Source organism: Ovis aries, chromosome 4 (assembly GCF_016772045.2).
Source record: "Ovis aries strain OAR_USU_Benz2616 breed Rambouillet chromosome 4, ARS-UI_Ramb_v3.0, whole genome shotgun sequence".
In the NCBI taxonomy this organism is placed as follows: Eukaryota; Metazoa; Chordata; class Mammalia; order Artiodactyla; family Bovidae; genus Ovis; species Ovis aries.
This window is the reverse complement of record NC_056057.1, coordinates 24,669,330-24,687,877: the sequence shown is the minus strand read 5'-3', so window position 1 is coordinate 24,687,877 and position 18,548 is coordinate 24,669,330. Positions and strand designations below refer to the sequence as shown.

The window sequence follows — 18,548 nt, the reverse complement described above, 5'->3', positions numbered from 1 at the left end:
AGTCAGCTCCCAGTCTTGTTTTTGCTGACTGTATAGAGCTTTTCCATTTTCAGCTGCAAAGAATATAATCAATCAGATTTTGGTATTGATCATCTGGCGAAGACCATGGGTAATTACTTCATAATACATGTAAATTAAATTATTGTGCTGTATGCCTTAAACCTACTCAGTGATATATGTCACTTATTTTTCAATAAAACTGTAAAGGTTTTTGATATTTTACCAACATTTAATATCAGGACACTTTTAAGAAGTCAGATTAATAATATCTCTTGAAAAATTTGACAATCTGGCAACACTGAACTGGCATAACATTTGAACATCAATGAGTTAAAGCCAAAGAATGGTTTTGAGTCCATGAACGCTCCTCTAGGCAAGGTTTTGATTCTTTCAGGTCATAGATGTCAGAAAGGACAGGCAAATAGAAGTTCCAGACAGCATATGAGTACTTGTAATTTGTGCCATGGGAGAAAATGAGTACCTTTTATAGATTAAAGGACGATATTTCAACTTTGAGGCAAAAATAAATGAAGGGATAAGCCACTATTGTCAGCTTTCATCATTTGAGCTATTCTAGAATTGGAAGAAATCGAATCATCCTTTTTGGCACTTTAGAGATATGCCCTACATCTAAGAGATTCAGTGTCTTGTCCAGAGTTACATGGTTAGTGTGGAGCCCAAACAAAGATCTAAGTCTTTTGGTATTTGTATTATTTATGGTTTGTATGTGCATAAAATTTGTCAGGAGGTACACACACACACACACACCCCAACATTAGAATGCTTTGGGGAGAGGAATTGCATCGCAAAAGAACAGATGTGGAAGGGAACTTTTCAAAGAATCTTTAAAGTTTGATTCATGTGAATGTACTACCGATTTTTATGACCTTATTGATACACCAAAGAGTAATTTTTTCCATGAATGTATAGGAAATAAATATAATACACTAAAACATATAAATTTAGATATATAAAATGGTTACTTATAAATTCAAACAAATAGATCTAATTTAAAAGTAAGAAGGTTTACTTCAATTTAGACAGCTTTGCTTTTTTCCTGTTTTCAATACTGAAATCACATTTTTTCCGTCATGTGTTGAATATACTCATTGTCTGATTTTAACCCTTGAATAATTTTTAAAGTTTAACATCTTGACTAAAATCAAATTGTTGAATTTTTTTTTAGTATAACTTTAAAAATTGCTTTATGTTTTACTTCTGTATCTGTGATTTAGAAAAATGAGGGAGCTTAAAATAGAAGGAAGGTAAAACAAAACAATATTCCTCTTATTATTTAGGTGTTATGCAAGAAAGCGCAGTTAAAGTAAATTATCCCCATAACTGTCAAATAAAAATTGCTTGATGAGGTAATATTAACAAATGTCATGCTTTACCATTGAATCCTAAGCCCAGAACTCTTGAAACACTTTGTAATGTTTAAATGTGGGAAATAGGTGTTATGAAGAAATGAATATACAAAGCCCAAGTTATTTACTAAATAAAGTACTTGAGACCTAAACCAAATAATGCTGTTACTTCTTTCCCAATGGGATTTGAGTGATTACATCTGTCTTGGCAAAAGTGGATTGGTTTATCTTAATGTAAAGTCCATGTAATGCTTATATTACATTGTTTACGTTGCTGATTGAAAGCTAATATACAATATATGCAGTTTGAGATGCCTGTTTCCAGTTTAAAGGGTATAGTTTTTACAGGACAAAGAATACTATCAATGGGCTTTGAAATTTACCTGAATATAACACATCTTTTTTTTTATTATTATACCTACCAAGAAAGAATAGTATTTTTCTTACTATTAACAATAAAATCTATTTAAATGATCCTCTCTTTGATTTATAAGGAAAACGGTAAGTTATATTGAATAATAATGTTAGCACTTGTATTAAAGAATTAGTATGTTATTATTAAAACATTGATGTTTCATTCAACTTACTTGGATTTTAATATATCCAAGAATCATGTACTCATGAAATATGAAGTACCAGCTTTGCACTGGGATTTTTGTCATAGAGGTTAGGAGCAGAGAGTAGGAATGCACAAAGTTTGATTTGGGTTCTGGCTTTGGTATTAATATTTACAAACTATATGAACGTTAGGAAGTTTTCAAGCTTCCTAGGGATAACGATATAATTTTTGCAAGAATTAAGTGCAATATTGTATGTAAAGCTTTTAAAGTAGTTTCACTGCATGGTACATATTTAACAAGTCCTAACTTGTCTTGTTATTGATGATGAAAACAACAATGACATCACCAGAATCAGGTACTGAGACTGATACTAAGAGAAATGGCAAATGAGACATTATCCCAGTCTTTAAGAATGTGGAGGAGATGATTGAATAAACTAGTAGTTCAAGTAGGGTTTGATAAATGCTCTGTTAAAGTTATACACAGTGTGCTCTGAGAGAAATAAAGAAGAAAAACAAATAATCCAGTGATGGTGTGTGATAAGATTTCCTGAGGTGATGATATGTATCTTGGGCATGAGTAGAAACTTACCAACTGAAGAGTTATGAGGGGGGACATGTCAAGCAGACCAAAAAGCTGGGGCCAAGGCCAGTAGGTGAGAAAATGCCTGTTATGTTGGAGAATTGACGGTAGTTCTTTATGGCTATCGTGGAGCGAGAGTGGAAGAACCCAAGGAATAGTATTAGAAAAAGGAAAAGAACAATAGTAGAAAAAGAAGTATAGAGTACACAATAGGAGCTAGGACCTTTGTCCTCAGGGCACTATTACCTATACCACTGAAGAATTTGCTTAGATTCATATTTTAATATCACTGGATAGATTCTGTAAAGAAGGAATTGGTAGGGAACAAGTAAGAGACAAGAAGTACATCTGGGACTAATTGCAGTAATTCTGGTGAGATATGCCAGTGACTTGAACTAGCATTGGGATTCCCTGATAGCTCAGTTGGTAAAGAATCTTCCTATGATGCAGGAAACCCCTGTTCAATTCCTGGGTGAGAAAGATCCCTTGGAGAAGGGATAGGCCACCCACTCCAGGACTCCTGGGCTTCCCTGTGGCTCAGCCTGCAAAGAATCCACCTGCAATGCAGGAGACCTGGGTTTGATCCTTGGGTTGGGAGGATCCCCTGGAAAAGGAAACGACTACCCACTCCAGTAGTGTTGCCTGGAGAATTCTGTGGCAGAGGTGCCTGGCAGGCTATAGTCCAAGGGGTCAAAAAGAGTTGGACACAACTGAGCAACTAAACTTTCACAGTTCAGATATATCAGTAATGAAAAATATGTGCCATTTTAAAAATGAGTAACCAAGAAATTCATGATTAACTCTTTATTTTTTTACTCCATCTATGTGTGATTTTATTTATAGCTTTTACTTATTTAAAAAAATTTTATTTTTACTTTATTTTGCTTTACAATACTGTATTGGTTTTGCCATACATTGACATGAATCTGCCATGGGTGTACATGAATTCCCAATCCTGAACCCCCCTCCCACCTCCCACCCCGTATCATCTCTCTGGATCAACCCTGTGCACTAGCCCCAAGCATCCTGTATCCTGTATCGAACATAGACTGGCACTTCTTTTCTTACATGATAGTATACATGTTTCAATGCCATTCTCCCACATCATCCCACCCTCTCCCTCAGAGTCCAAAAGTCCGTTCTATACATCTGTGTCTCTTTTGCTGTCTTGCATACAGGGTTATCATTACCATCTTTCTAAATTCCATATATATGTGTTAGTATACTGTACTGGTGTTTTTCTTTCTGTCTACTTCATTCTGTATAATCGGCTCCAGTTTCATCCACCTCATTAGAACTGATTCAAATTTATTCTTTTTAATGGCTGAGTAATACTCCATTGTGTATATGTACCACCGCTTTCTTATCCATTCATCTGCTGATGGACATCTAGGTTGTTTCCATGTCCTGGCTATTATAAACAGTGTTGTGATGAACATTGGGGTACATGTGTCTGTTTCAATTCTGGTTTCCTCGGTGTTTATGCCCAGGAGTGGGATTGCTGGGTCATAGGGCAGTTCTATTTGCAATTATTTAAGGAATCTCCACTCTGTTCTCCATAGTGGCTGTACTAGTTTGCCTTCCCACCAACAGTGTAGGAGGGGGGTTCCCTTTTCTCCACACCCTCTCCAGCATTTATTGCTTATAGACTCTTGGATCACAGCCATTCTGACTGGTGTGAAATGGTACCTCATTGTGGTCTTAATTTGCATTCCTCTGATAATGAGTGATGTTGAGCATTTTTTCATGTGTTTGTTAGCCATCCGTATGTCTTCTTTGGAGAAATATCTATTTAGTTCTTTGGCCCATTTTTTGATTGGGTTGTTTATTTTTCTTGAATTGAGCTGCAGGAGTTGCTTGTATATTTTAGAGATTGGTTGTTTGTCAGTTGCTTCATTTGCTATTATTTTCTCCCATTCAGAAGGCTGTCTTTTCACCTTGCTTATATTTTCCTTTGTTGTGCAGAAGCTTTTAATTTTAATTAGATCCCATTTGTTTATTTTTGCTTTTATTTCCATTACTCTGGAAGGTGGATCATAGAGGATCCTGCTGTGATTTATGTCTGAGAGTGTTTTGCGTATATTCTCCTTTAGGAGTTTTATAGTTTCTGATCTTACATTTAGATCTTTAATCCATTTTGAGTTTATTTTTGTGTATGGTGTTAGAAAGTGATCTAGTTCATTCTTTTACAAGTGGTTGACCAGTTTTCCCAGCACCACTTGTTAAAGAGATTGTCTTTACTCCATTGTATATTCTTGCCTCCTTTGTCAAAAGATAAGGTGTCCATAGGTGTGTGAATTTATTTCTGGGCTTTCTATTTTGTTCCTTTGATTTATATTTCTGTCTTTGTGCCAGTACCATACTCTCTTGATGACTGTGGCTTTGTAGTAGAGCCTGAAGTCAGGCAAGTTGATTCCTCCAGTTCCATTCTTCTTTCTCAAGACTGCTTTGGCTATTTGAGTTTTTTTTGTATTTCCATACAAATTGTGAAATTATTTGTTCTAGCTCTGTGAAAAATACCGCTGGTAGCTTGATAGGGATTGCATTGAATCTGTAGATTGCTTTGGGTAGTATACTCATTTTCACTATATTGATTCTTCCAATCCATGAACAGGGTATATTTCTCCATCTATTAGTGTCCTCTTTTATTTCTTTCATCAGTGTTTTATAGTTTTCTATATATAGGTCTTTAGTTTCTTAAACTCTCCAGAAAGCAGGAATAGAAGGAACATGCCTCAACATAATAAAAGCTATATATGACAAACCCGCAGCAAACATTATGCTCAATGGTGAAAAATTGAAAGCATTTCCCCTAAAGTCAGGGAGAAGACAAGGGTGCCCACTTTCACCACTACTATTCAGCATAGTTCTGGAAGTTTTGGCCATAGCAATCAGAGCAGAAAAAGAAATAAAAGGAATCCAAATTGGAAAAGAAGAAGTAAAATTCTCACTGTTTGCAGATGACATGATCCTCTACATAGAAAACCCTAAAGACTCCGCCAGAAAATTACTAGAGCTAGTCAATGAATATAGTAAAGTTGCAGGTTATAAAATCAACACGCAGAAATCCCTTGCATTCCTACACACTAATAATGAGAAAGTAGAAAAGAAATTAAGGAAACAATTCCATTCATCATGGTTAACTCTTGAGCTTAGAATTGTATCTTTTTATTCTTATCGGCCCTGCTGCTAAGTTGCTTCAGTCGTGTTCGACTCTGTGTGACCCCACAGATGGTAGCCAATCAGGCTCCACCATCCCTGGGATTCTTCAGGGAAGAACACTGGAGTGGGTTGCCATTTCCTTCTCCAATGCATGAAAGTGAAAAGTGAAAGTGAAGTCGCTCAGTAAGTGTCCGACTCTTCGTGACCCCATGGACTACAGTGTACCAGGCTCCTCCATCCATGGGATTTTCCAGGCAAGAGTACTGGAGTAGGTTGCCATTGCTTATTGGCCCTAGTGATTACCAAAATTTTTCCTTTTTTTAAAAAAAAATCCCTAATCTTTAAGAAGACAATGATAGCCAGCATCTTCCAGTGATTTTATGGATAGTTAAAGGAGAAATGTTATTTTATAAATCTTGATTCACATGTGTGCAAGAGTGAGCACAAATTTCATGGTTTAAGCCATGTTTAAAGACATACTACCAGAGGGAAAATTTTATCCACTATTTCAGTACCAAGTGATAAATGGATCTCTCTCCTCACCATTCCATGATTCAGAATCAGTTTTGGAAGGCCAACACTAATATCATAGACAGGTTTGCAGAGATTTTGTGGTAAATATTACAGTAAAATGTAAGTGGAAACTATAAAGCTCATGTCATTTTCAAACATCTACAGATACAAAAACAACAGTAGTGAGGTGACGTAAGGGGATTGGTAAGGCATTGTGTATATGGTAGTTTTGTGTGTGTGTTACTTTCATAATTTGATCTTTTGAGTTATATTTTTTTCCTTGATAGTAACCAGTCCTGAAAGATTATAAGATATCTTAAATGCCAAAAAGTGAACCTGGACCTGCTAAAAATTCGCTTAGTGCTTTCCTTAACTCCATTTATACAAAAACCTTATAAACCAAATATTCAGGGCTCTTTGCCTTACTTTTCATATCACTGAGAACACAGTTCCCCAATTTCCAGGAACTAATGCCTAATAGTCTCAGGTGGAGCTAATGTAATAACGATAGAAATAAAGTGCACAATAAGGTAATGGGTTTGAATCGTCTGAAAATCATTCCTCAACCCAGTCCATAGGGCTTCCTGGTGGCTCAGCTGGTAAAGAAGCCACCTTCAATGCTGGAGACCAGGATTCGATCCCTGGGTTGGGAAGATCCGCTGGAGAAGGGAATGGCTACCCACTCCAGTATTCTGGCCTGGAGAATTTCATGGACTGTATATCCATGGGGTCTTAAAGAATCGGACACTACTGAGCAACTTTCGCTTTCACTTTCACCTCAGTTCATGGAAAAACTGTCTTCCATGAAACCCATGCCTGGTGCTGAAAAGATTGGGGACCACTGACTTAGAGGTATGCTGGTGACTTAGAGGTATGTAACTTAGGAAATGAGTTAAGTATTTGATACAACATTGCCTATAGTTATTGTAATTTGATATTTAAATTTTATATATGAAATAAAGGTGATTTAACCACTAGAATCTTCAAATGCTCATTGACAGGCAATTTTATATTGAATATATTAAGAGAAAAAGGTATAAAAGATAGATAGTAATAAATAGAATTGATCATTTTACAGTGGAGAGTTGTGAAATACACCATATACTATTATGTTAATACACTATTGCAAGGGGTTCCTTAGAGTGTAACAATATTAAATATAATTTAGGTTTTAATAAATTGCTATAGAAAAATATAAAATTTCTGAAAGATTTGCATGTGTATAATTATTATTAGGTAACATCTCAGATTCCAGAAAGGCAAAACATGCATTCAAAACATGAAAAAACATGCATGAAAGCCACTTATGTTTACCAAGTGTCTATTCCATTCTAAGTATGCATTTTCATTTACTCACAGCATCATTTGGGCTTCCTTGGTGACTCAGATGGTAAAGAATCTGCCTGCAATGCAGGAGACCAGAGTTCGATCCCTGAGTTGGGAAGATCCCCTGGAGAAGGGAATGGGTACCCACCCTAGTATTTTTGCCTGGAGAATTCCAAGGACAGAGGAGACTGGCAGGTTACAGTCCTTGGGGTCGCAAAGAATCTGATACAACTGAGTGACTAACAGTTTCAACACTTGAATAGCATCATTTAGTATATATTATTATCCACACTTTTCAGATGAGGAATATGACACCCAGAAAGTTAGTTAATTTTTTCCAAGCCATATGATTATAAGTTATAATGGTAGAATTCAAACCTTTTTGCTATCTATGTGTTTGCTATTATAGTATATTCCCACATAATAATATTATATTATTCTGTCTCCCAAAGAAGAATAATGACTGTGTTGATGAGACTATTTACACATATATGATAATTCCTTTATAAATATATACATTAATGAAATAAGATATTTTTTAAAAGTCTGATCAGAACAGTAAGCTCAAATCCCTTGACCTCCTACAAATATTCCTATTCTGAGAAATTTTATTGATGAATCTGCTGAAACCTTGGGAGGTCATGATATGAACTCTGGTCTAACTAATGGCAGAAGTGGTGGGTGATGATGGAAGATGGTAGTGGGAGGTTATCAGTAAAGTCATTAACACTGGATTTTAAAAACAAGTTAACCCTCCTTAGGTGGGAAAGGCTTTGGAAGACATTCATGAATTTACTTCAGTTTAATTTTGGGGAAACAACTTTGACCTTTTCCTCTTTCCTTTTGCTCAGATTTCCACAGCAAGGTCCCTTTGTGAGTTTTATTGCTCAGATTTCCACAGCAATGCCCCCCTGTGTGTTGTATTCCTGCCCTACTAGCCCTTCCTTTTCAGCTGCAAGAACTGACTTTGTTCTGACCATCTTTTTTCATAGGGTCTCAGGCTCAGTGTGCTAAGCTTTACTCTGTGTTTTCTGCTTGTGACCCAGGGCATTTTACCCAGTCTCACGGATTTCAATGCCTTCTAAAAGCTATTGATATTAAATTTTATGTACTGCTTCCTGGTTTCTCCATTGAATTTCAGATACATATTTAATTGCCTAATATGTATCTAACTGGAGAAGCATAAGTTTGGAAATAATAGGAGTTGTCTAAGCTGGAGATGTAAATTTAGGAGATAGCTATTTAAAGATCCATGGGAACTGATGAGTTAGAGAGGCAAATTAGGTTTCTTATATTATTCTAACTACAAAAATGCAGACATAAAACAATCTCATATTATGTTATTTGAATACATGTAAATCTAATTAAGTTATATAATGATTATTCCTAACCAAAACAAATGTTTGGTTTGTTTTAGAACCACAAGTTAGCATTCTAACCAATTTGTATATGAGAGAAGAGATAAAATTACAAGTTGGTATTATTGCCAGTTCTTCATTTCTGTGTGCAGAGAAGGCAATGGCAACCCCCTCCAGTACTCTTGCCTAGAAAATCCCATGGACAGAGGAGCCTGGTAGGCTGCAGTCCATGGGGTTGCTAAGAGTCAGACACAACTGAGCGACTTCACTTTCACTTTTCACTTTCATGCATTGGAGAAGAAAATGGCAACCCACTCCAGTGTTCTTACCTGAAGAATCCCATGGATAGAGGAGCCTGGTAGGCTGCATGCAGTCCATGGGGTCACACAGGGTTGGACACGACTGAAGCAACTTGGCAACAGCAGCAGCAGCATTTCTGTATGAAGCTCAAATTCAGCCTTTTATGCCAAACATTGATCTGTGTTGCTGCTGCTGCTGCTAAGTCACTTCAGTCATGCCCGACTCTGTGTGACCCCGTAGACGGCACCCACCAGGCTCCCCCGTCCCTGGGATTCTCCAGGCAAGAACACTGGAGTGGGTTGCCATTTCTCTCCAATGCATGAAAGTGAAAAGTGAAAGTGAAGCCACTCAGTTGTGTCCAACCCTCGGTAACTCCATGGACTGCAGCCTTCCAGGCTCCTCTGTCCATAGGATTTTCCAGAAGAGTACTGGAGTGGGGTTAAGATCTAACAAATGCAAATACTTGCAGGCAATATGATTTGGTGAAGGTGATTCGTTTTGTATACTACATTTTTATATTATTTGTGTATTTTTCGGTCTTTTAAACTATTTATTTGAATGCACTAGGTTTTAGTCGCAGCATGCAATATCTGTGATCTCCATTGCAGCATGTGGGATCTTTAGTTGTAGCATGCAGTCTCTTTTTTTAGTCGCAGGATTGGAACTCTAAGTTGTGGCATGTGGTAGCTAGTCCCCAGACTGGGGATTGAACCTGGGTCCTCTGTATTGGGAACTCAGAGTCTTAGCCACTGGACCAGCAGGGAAGTCCCTACACTGCGTTTTAAATGAAAGATTCAGAGTAGGTGCTCATGAAATCTACCCTTTTTTGAAATATACTTTCCTTCATCCCTTTATATGTTTTACTCATTTATAATCCACAAAATACATTTATGTTAGTTTACTTTTTAGGGTGCATAAAAAGTATGGTTTCTGAGTAGAGACTGCAGGGAGGGAGGGAGGAGGCTTGTGGAGGTACACCCATGGAAGTTTTAAAGGTGCATCTTCATCTGCCTCTTTAGTGCAGTAGGCAGTACATCAATCTCATGAAAGTGGAAGTCTCTCAGTTGTGTCCAGCTCTTTGTGACTCCATGAAAATATAAAGTCCGTGGAATTCTCTAGGCCAGAATACTGGAGTGGGTAGCCTTTCCCTTCTCCAGGGGATCTTCCCAATCCAGGGATCGAACCCAGGTCTTCTGCATTGCAGGTGGATTCTTTACCAACTGAGCTATTTGTCAGGTGCTGATCTTCAAAGTAGATAAAGATAATCAGAGGTCAGAGCTTCACAGAGTTGTACAGCCAGCAAATATGAAAGCAGAGATACAGCAGCAAAATATTTGGGTAATGATAATTTGAATGGTTAAGGTGAAATTATATTGTTTTTATGTATAGTTACCAATAAATTAAGTTTTAAATATTGCCTATCAAGTAAATATGTGAAATTTTACCTTTATTAGGGAGTGGTGAAAATATTTTGAAACTTGACAGGGGTGGTGGTTACCCGACTAAAGTTGTCTGAATTGTACACCGTCAAAGTGATTCATTTTACCTTATGTGAATTTGTCTGCAACAACAACAAAAAAAAATGAAAAATAGTGTCATGAAGAGGAAAAAAGATGAAATCAATGTTTCAAACTGTCTCTAGATCATAGAAAAAGCAAAAATAAAATCCCCCTAATTACGTACAGAAAAGTGTTTCTAAAGTACTTGCGAAACGGTCCTCTTCACCAGAGACTAAATTTTCAGAACATACTCCCTCTAGCATCCTAAGGCTGAAGGCTAAAAGTATTAGTTGCTTCAGTCATGCATACTCTTTGTGACCCCATGGCCTGTAGCCCACCAAGCTCTTCTGTCCATGGGATTTTCCAGGCAAGAATACTGGAGTGGGTAGCCATTCCCTTTTCCAGGGAATCTTCTTAATTTAAACCCCAGATCCTCTATTATGTCTGCCTGGGAGCCTTTAATCGCTTTCTTCAGTTAATTGCTGGAGCTAAGAATTCACTGGAGAGCGGCTTCCTTGTGCTGCTCAAAGTTGGGAAGGTAGAGCCCAGGTGCCTTAATTTATCTGCCCATGGTCAAAAGGGCCAGCAATCTGGTAAATGTCAAAAACAGCTGACACAACACAGCCAGGCAGTGCACTGAGAGACAGGTGGACGAAAGACTGCTAAAGAGATTTCACCCCTGAGTGCTACGGCGGCCGGTGGCTGCAGTGACTGCATTTTGTGAACATGTTGCTAGCGAGCTTTAAGATGTGCAGGGTGAGCAGGTGGGTTGCACCTGACCCTCCATATCCCCTGGCAGAATTACAGAGAGCTCTTCTCTGGGGAGAGGCTGCCTGTCTTGCAGGTAAGGGTGTATTTAATCAGTCTTTCCATCTGTTCCCTTTTCCAAAATCCTTTGCTCAGTTTGGAAGATCTCTGACATGTAGACGTGAGCAGCGGGGAGGATGTTATTGTCCCCTTTAGCTTGGTAAGTGAGGGGACACATTCTTGTTTTATGGGTAATGGCTCCTCTCATTGCCTGTCTCCCCCACCTTATATTTATTTTTCTTTTAATATCCACCTATAGTTTATTTTGGTTTTTCTAAATAGACAGTCACATCTGTAAACAGCAAGATTTTTGTTTTAGCCCCAACTCCCAATTCCTCACAACTTTGCTCTCATTTATTGGTTAGAACTGCCCTTGTTATTGTTTAATCCCTCAGTCATGTCTGACTCTATGCGACCCCATGGACCATAGCCTACCAGGACGTCCGCGGGATTTCCCAGGCAAGAATACTGTATTGGGTTGCCATTTCCTTCTCCACTGTCTCCCCTTTTTAATTTGTCCTATCCTTCTGCCAGAATGATTGAGAATGTAAATTCTATATAATTAGAAAATATGTTCTGTTACTGGAATGTGACTTTTGGCTTAAGGTCTTCCCTCTTGAATACTTCTGCCTTTAATATTCAGTACTGTGTATGGGTTTCGAATGAAAGAAAACAGAGACAGTGGGTATACTTGACTCCAACTTTAGAAAGCCCATGGTTGCCCTTTGCTCTTCTCTCCTGAAGAGCGTTTGCTGCTTATCTCACAGGCTCAGAGCTGGGACATTTTGCTGCCACGATAAAAGGGCCCAGTTACTTTCTCTGAAGAAAACTTGATGGCATATGACATTGTGATATACACGGATACATATGTTTGGTTGCCCCCAGGGAGGGCACTGGAATGTTTGACAATCCTGCACATGTTTTCAGATGTTGAAGTTCATGAACTCCAAAGGACCAGGTGTCAAAATGGTTTTGTTTATGTGGTTTCGGAAAATTACAGTCTAAATGCAAATACAGTCTAGACCATCCTGATTTGCTGCAGTATATTTAGGGCTTACTAAGAAATTACTTAATAACTGCCTTTCTAATCATGTAACTACTACAACCTACAACTTGGTAGATATGTCTAAATTGGAAGTAAGTCATAGTTTAGTTTCTCTGTGACTTTCTCAATGTTTGTCAAAGCACACGAAGTGGTCAGAATCCAAATACTTGAAGATGAATATAACAGCCCAGATCCTAGAATCTAAAGAATGTGATTAATATGGCATGCACTGAAATGAGAAATTTCCCCCAAATCATTAACTCAGAGCAGATAGCTTCATAAAATATCTTTTATTCAACAGCGATCCTTAAACATGAATCAGTAAGATTAATTCTGGGATTCAAGATGAAGAATAACAAGAGGGGATGCTGAAAGTTAATGGTGGATATTTTTTTCCATATTGAGTCAACCAATTTTATAGTAATGAACAGTGTCTGCCAAATTTAAGGAAAACAAAAAACCCCAAAATAGTATGGTTTCTTTGATTCAATTGGCACTGAGGTTTTCTAAATAAAGGAAAGAACTGGGTGGACATATATTTGCGGTGAGAGCATAGTTTTGCGGGGGTTTTTGTTGTTGTTCTTTTGGTAGGTGTGATGGATTTCTTTTGCTGTCATAATTTGTGATGTAAATTGAATGTGGTAGAAGTGATGGCCCATACAAGTTTTTAATGTGTATGTATTTGTGTTTATATGTGAATAGAGGTTATTTACTTTTCACGTGAATGCAAGGATTTAAATAGTAAGGAGTATAGAAGTAGTTCATTTTGCCTGACAAAGCACTTAGCTTTGAGATTAGTATATATTTTTCCAGGGCCCCAGTTCTTTCATGTATTTTAGAGCAGATCTGCTTATGATAATATATAAATATTTTTTCATGATAGTGATTTAAGATGCTAAAGTCTTTAAGAATTAGTCATATAAGTATATATGAAATTCCTACATTGGGTTTAATGTGACCTATTTAAAGTAACATGAAGACTACTGTTAAGTTTTGGTGAGAAATCTGAATATTCTAGTGGCTACTGCAGTAAAACTGAAGACAGGTAACGTGCAGAGTGTAGACTGCTACTGTATTATCTAAGTTATGGATATGAAAGTTAAAGTATATTTATCTACACATGCTACAATAAATCTTAACAGTAACTGGTATGCAGAGAACATTTGAAAGGTAGTCCTGGCCAGACACAAGTCATTTGGCAGTGGCCTTGCCTAGTATATATTTTCAGGCCTGTCTGCACAAAGATGCTGGCACGTTAACCATGATTTCTATTCCAGGTGATGGATTTCTATCCAAGTAAGTGAGTGACTAAATATTTTCCGGTGGAATCTAGGCACCATAAAATCGCTGAAGCCAAATAAAAAAGTTGTCGACCTTTCTAAAAAGTAATTATAATAGCTTTGAGTACCACTATGACAGAAGAAATATTTCCACTTAGATCACCAAATGATGGTATGAGTTGAACCTAATTATAAAAAAAAAGGTTATACAAGTATGCAGCTAATTATTTCTTTTTACCAACACTAATGAATGTCTTACTGAATTTTTATGAATTTCCAAAAACCCCCTACTCATTAGCAACAACTGAATACATTGATTCCACATCCAACTCTATCAAACAAAAGAAATCCAATCAGAACCCACTGAAAACCCATGCCATCATCACTTCATTTGATTTATTCTACACAGCACCCGTTGAGAAAGTGAACACTTTACATTAGTTTATTTGTGTTACCCTCAGCAATTAGAGATGAATATGCCTTCCCACGTCCAAGCGATACAAATGTGAGGGTCCCTTTGTGGCAGGTTGTTTAAATTTACAACATAAAGCTAGCATTTCCATCTCCAATAAAATCCAAACAGACATTTAATTTTGGTGCATGACATTTCTGACTAAAATAGAGCCAGAAAAGGCTAGGACAGCTCTTATTGTTCATGAATCTGAACAAATTGGGGATCTGTGAATTTATAGCCAGGTTTTTCTCTACTATTGTTTAAAATAGCACACATGGAAAACACGCCATGGGTGTGTTGTAATTCAGCTTTAATGATGTAACACTTGGTTTCAGTCAATTGTTAGAGGGCTGCAAGTGACATTGGTTTTGTGCTTCAGACGGTGCATGTAACTTAGCAATTATAGTAAGGCTTTCAATAATGGCTGCTGGCGGGATATCTGCAAGTGAAGTCATAGCAATTTTGAAAGAGAAAGCTAATAAAAATACACCTGCTCGTAGTGGAAAGTGAGCTTTTAATATCTCTGCTTTGAAGTTGGGTGAAGCCTTTGGTATTAGCTAACAGATATTATGATGTAGGAATAAGCCACTGCCCCAGGGGAAAGCAAAGTTGAAGTTACAACAGATTGCTATTTTCTAATCACCTACTTTTAAATCAGTCTCATATCACCAAAGGAGGATAGAACGCAGAGATTTTTTTTTCTGAAAAACCCAAAGAGACTACCGTTTGAAAGAAAATAACTGTATTTGTCAATATACAAGCTAGCACATACACATTCCTGAAACTAGTCAATAAGGCTGTAAACAGATTGTACTGTGTGTGTTTTTGTTGTCAGAAACTTAACGGGAAATTTTACATTCCCATATATTGCTTCAAGATGATGTTCCAAGTTAGATATTTGCTTTGTGAGATTTTCTTTCTTTTTCTTTTCCTTGGCCACTTTTAAAGTAGTTTATTTATTCATAGCTCTTTACATGAAAAAAAATGAGAAAATAAAGGTGCTTATGAAACTTCCCTTTATATTACTTGGAGCATTACTGTTCCCAGGAATCTTCTTTGTGCTGTGGGAAATTAATTCTCTCTGTTGTTCACTTGCTTCCTTCTGTTGCACTTACTTGGGCTTACTTATCATTGATAGCAAAAAAATTTATGGGATATTTAAAATATTGAGTCCATAGTATATGCTGATTTATTGAGATCACTGGAAGAAGAGATATTTAAGGAATAAATAGAGTTGCAATTTAGAATTTCTGCCCCCCAAATAACTGTAAAATGACATACTAGAATTACTTTAACCACTTTTCCTAATACTTAACTGCTATAATATTTTTAACTATTGATTGTGATGTCTAGATTAGTGTAAAATAATTTGCCCAATCAATATGCTTTAAATATGGATGGTTTTCTGTAGTTCTTATCTTTACAAGTGAACGTTTGAACCATGGCAGTTACTTTGTTTTTTCTTCTCTTTTTTTCAATTCGTAGTGCATCTCAACAGAGCGTATCAAGTAACGCAAAGGGTATACGTTAGCACTTGTCAGGGCCACATCAACATGCTAAACACATGGAAACTTACTACCAAGTTCAAAGAGAGAATATGTGCTTCTAAACCCCTTGTTAATGTGGTAAAGGAATCCTCATCAAGGTGTTCTGTTGAAAGGAAGTTACATTTTATTTCTCATTTATGAAATGGACTTTGATGTTCCTTTAAGCCAGAGGGATCTTTCCCCCAGTTCATTCACTGTATCAGCTGAATGCTGTCTCATTTGAGAAAATTGCAGAAAAGGTGTTTTTTGAGAGGAAGGAGTAAAGTTGTTTTCTCTATAGAATTTCAGTGTGTAATTTGCATTTAACTTTGAAAGTGGATTGTTGTTGAGTCTTGACACCTGCTGGGATAAGTATCCATTTCAGGCTACAAAGTGGTGCTCTGAAATAAATATCAGCAAGCTTGTTAAATTTTGTCAGCTGTGTCATCACATTAGTACAAGATATTATGGTAAAATATAAATTCAATTTTCTGGTTGTATGTTTGGGCTATAAGTTTTTCCTTCTAGTGTGCATCAAGAATTTCTATTGATTCCAGAGATATTGCCAAAGAGATTCCAAGGGAAAAAAGAATACAGAACTAATCTTCCCTATGCCCAGAAAGCATCATGTAATTTAGACCATAATGTGAGACACTGATATTATTCTGTAATATTTGCCAGAGAATTAAGATGTGAAAATACAGTTCTATCATTATATATCAAAAAACTAAAATGTTTTCATTTTGGTAATAAATAAAAATATGTCATTTTGATAAGCTATTTTATTTTGAATAATAATAATTATTTGTTAAGCCTCTACTAAGTACTAGGTACTCTCTTGGGACCTTGGCTACATTTTGTTCATCTAATTTTATATTAATTATTCTTGGAGTTATACAGAATGGCTTTGTTTCATATTTTTACTTGCCCAGAGTCATACAACTAGTGAGTGGAAAAATCAAGATACCAGGTTAAAATGAGTCAGAAGCTGGACCTAAAGCAGGCAAGAAAAAGTCAGTTGAAATTTCAGAAAGAGGATATAATGAGAGAATACGTTAGAGAAAAATGTAAGTGAAGTACACCAAATCCAGTCCCTAAAGATGTGACTTACTGAGAGTTCCTGGTGAGCTAGATCTTGCTTTTGACAGTCTAAATCCATTCACTTCCTCATATATTGTTGACTTTCTATGATTAAGCCTCAGCCAGGCACAGAGGAAACTTAGTGATAGACAGGGGAGTCCTTATAGGGAGGAAGATACCGGTGTCCAGTGAAGCTATGTATTAATATCACATTACCTACTGCAACAGATAAGCTCTGAGAATCAGCAGATTGCCACAACAGAAGGCTATTTTTTGCTCGTGAAGAGACCGATGTCTGTTTGGTGCATAGTCTTCTATGTGGTCGTTTAGGACTCCAGGCTCCTTACATCTTCTGGTTTCGCTTCCCTCTATTCTGAAGGAAGAATGGAAGGAAAGGAGAAGATTGTCCACAGAGGGCTTTGGGCCATGGTGGAGGCAGCTCATATGACCTGTGCTCCCGTTTCATTGGTAGGACTTAATCACATGACCATTCTTAACAGGGGGCTGAAAACACAAGCTTGCCTAACAAGAGACAATATGTTTTAGTAAGTGCTTAGTCTTAACCGTAAGTTGCAGAAATCCGTGTGGTAGCACAGCCTGTCCTGAGACATGACCTCTATCTTTTTTTTCTTTTTCTGTTTTTAAGCACCATCCCCTCAAAACACAGAAGTATAATAGCACCTATCACAATCTTTCAAAGTGCCTACTGTGTGCTGGTCACTATATTAACCTCCTGGTTTGTGTTTCATTTTATCCTCACAAATTCCATATGATATATCACTTATGTTATAGTTATTTTGGTCACATAACAAGTTATCCTAAACGTTATTGACTTAACGATAATAATCATATGTATTCTCACCATGCCTGTTGGCCAGGAATTCAGGAAAAGAATAGCTGGGCAGTGCTTACTTGGACTCTATCTCTCCTGCAGTAGCAGTCATATGTTGAGTGAAGCTGAAGTTATCTAAAGGCTTGATTAGGACCAGAGATCTCACTTCCAAGGCTCGATAGATAAAACTGGTCATGGACTTTGTAATTCAGTTTCTCCTTGTCAAACTCATCTTGTTTGTCTAAAGGTTTTTAAAATGTGACTTCTGGGTTGCCCAGAGTGAACAATCTAAGAGGTTAAAGGAGAAGCTGTAATACATTTTATGACCTAATTTAGAAGTTACACAATATAGAAATTACAACATAAATGAGTGTCAAAATTATTTGTCTTACATACAGATTGTATTACAGAGTCACTAGTTTCTTTTGAGTATTGACATTAACAGAAGAGGAGGGGTTCAGTGAGGCTTATTGTTAGGGTTGAAATTCAGTGGGTACCAAAAGTCCCTTTGTGAAACCAGGACCATTGCTCCTATTATTTTTCTCCTTCCTCAAAAGAAAGTTAACTTTTACCAGTGGTTCTAAGTGAAGCACAATTAAGCTGTGAGCCTGAGGTTCTGTTTTCTTAGACTATTTCTAAGTACGTTGGCAGATGGATGTTTTAGTTTTATAACACTGTAAAATAATACAGTTTATCATTGTGATTACAGTAAAAAGAATACGATGTTTAAAATAGACTCAAAAACAGTTAAGAAGTTCTATAATTTGTCATTAAATTTAATGTAGCAAAAATAAATAGTGCTGTGTAATTCCATATATTGTAATATTCCCTCTCCACCAGTTCGTAAACCACTTAAG

The 18,548-nt window shown here is 36.9% G+C and overlaps 2 protein-coding genes across 9 annotated transcripts in view; both read left to right on the top strand.

Annotated features, from left to right (window-relative positions):
* The window catches only part of AGMO (alkylglycerol monooxygenase), a 504,195-nt gene that overhangs the window by 246,131 nt on the left and 239,516 nt on the right, over nucleotides 1-18,548 (top strand). The window lies entirely within an intron of this gene.
* DGKB (diacylglycerol kinase beta) overlaps nucleotides 11,283-18,548 on the top strand; it is a 1,339,752-nt gene continuing 1,332,486 nt past the window's right edge. Inside the window, exon 1 of one of the 2 annotated variants that reach the window (XM_060414944.1) lies at nucleotides 11,283-11,511. The gene's annotated coding sequence lies outside the window, so the exon portion shown is untranslated. The remainder of the gene's footprint in view (nucleotides 11,512-18,548) is intronic. The other variant, XM_060414942.1, reaches the window with a different exon arrangement.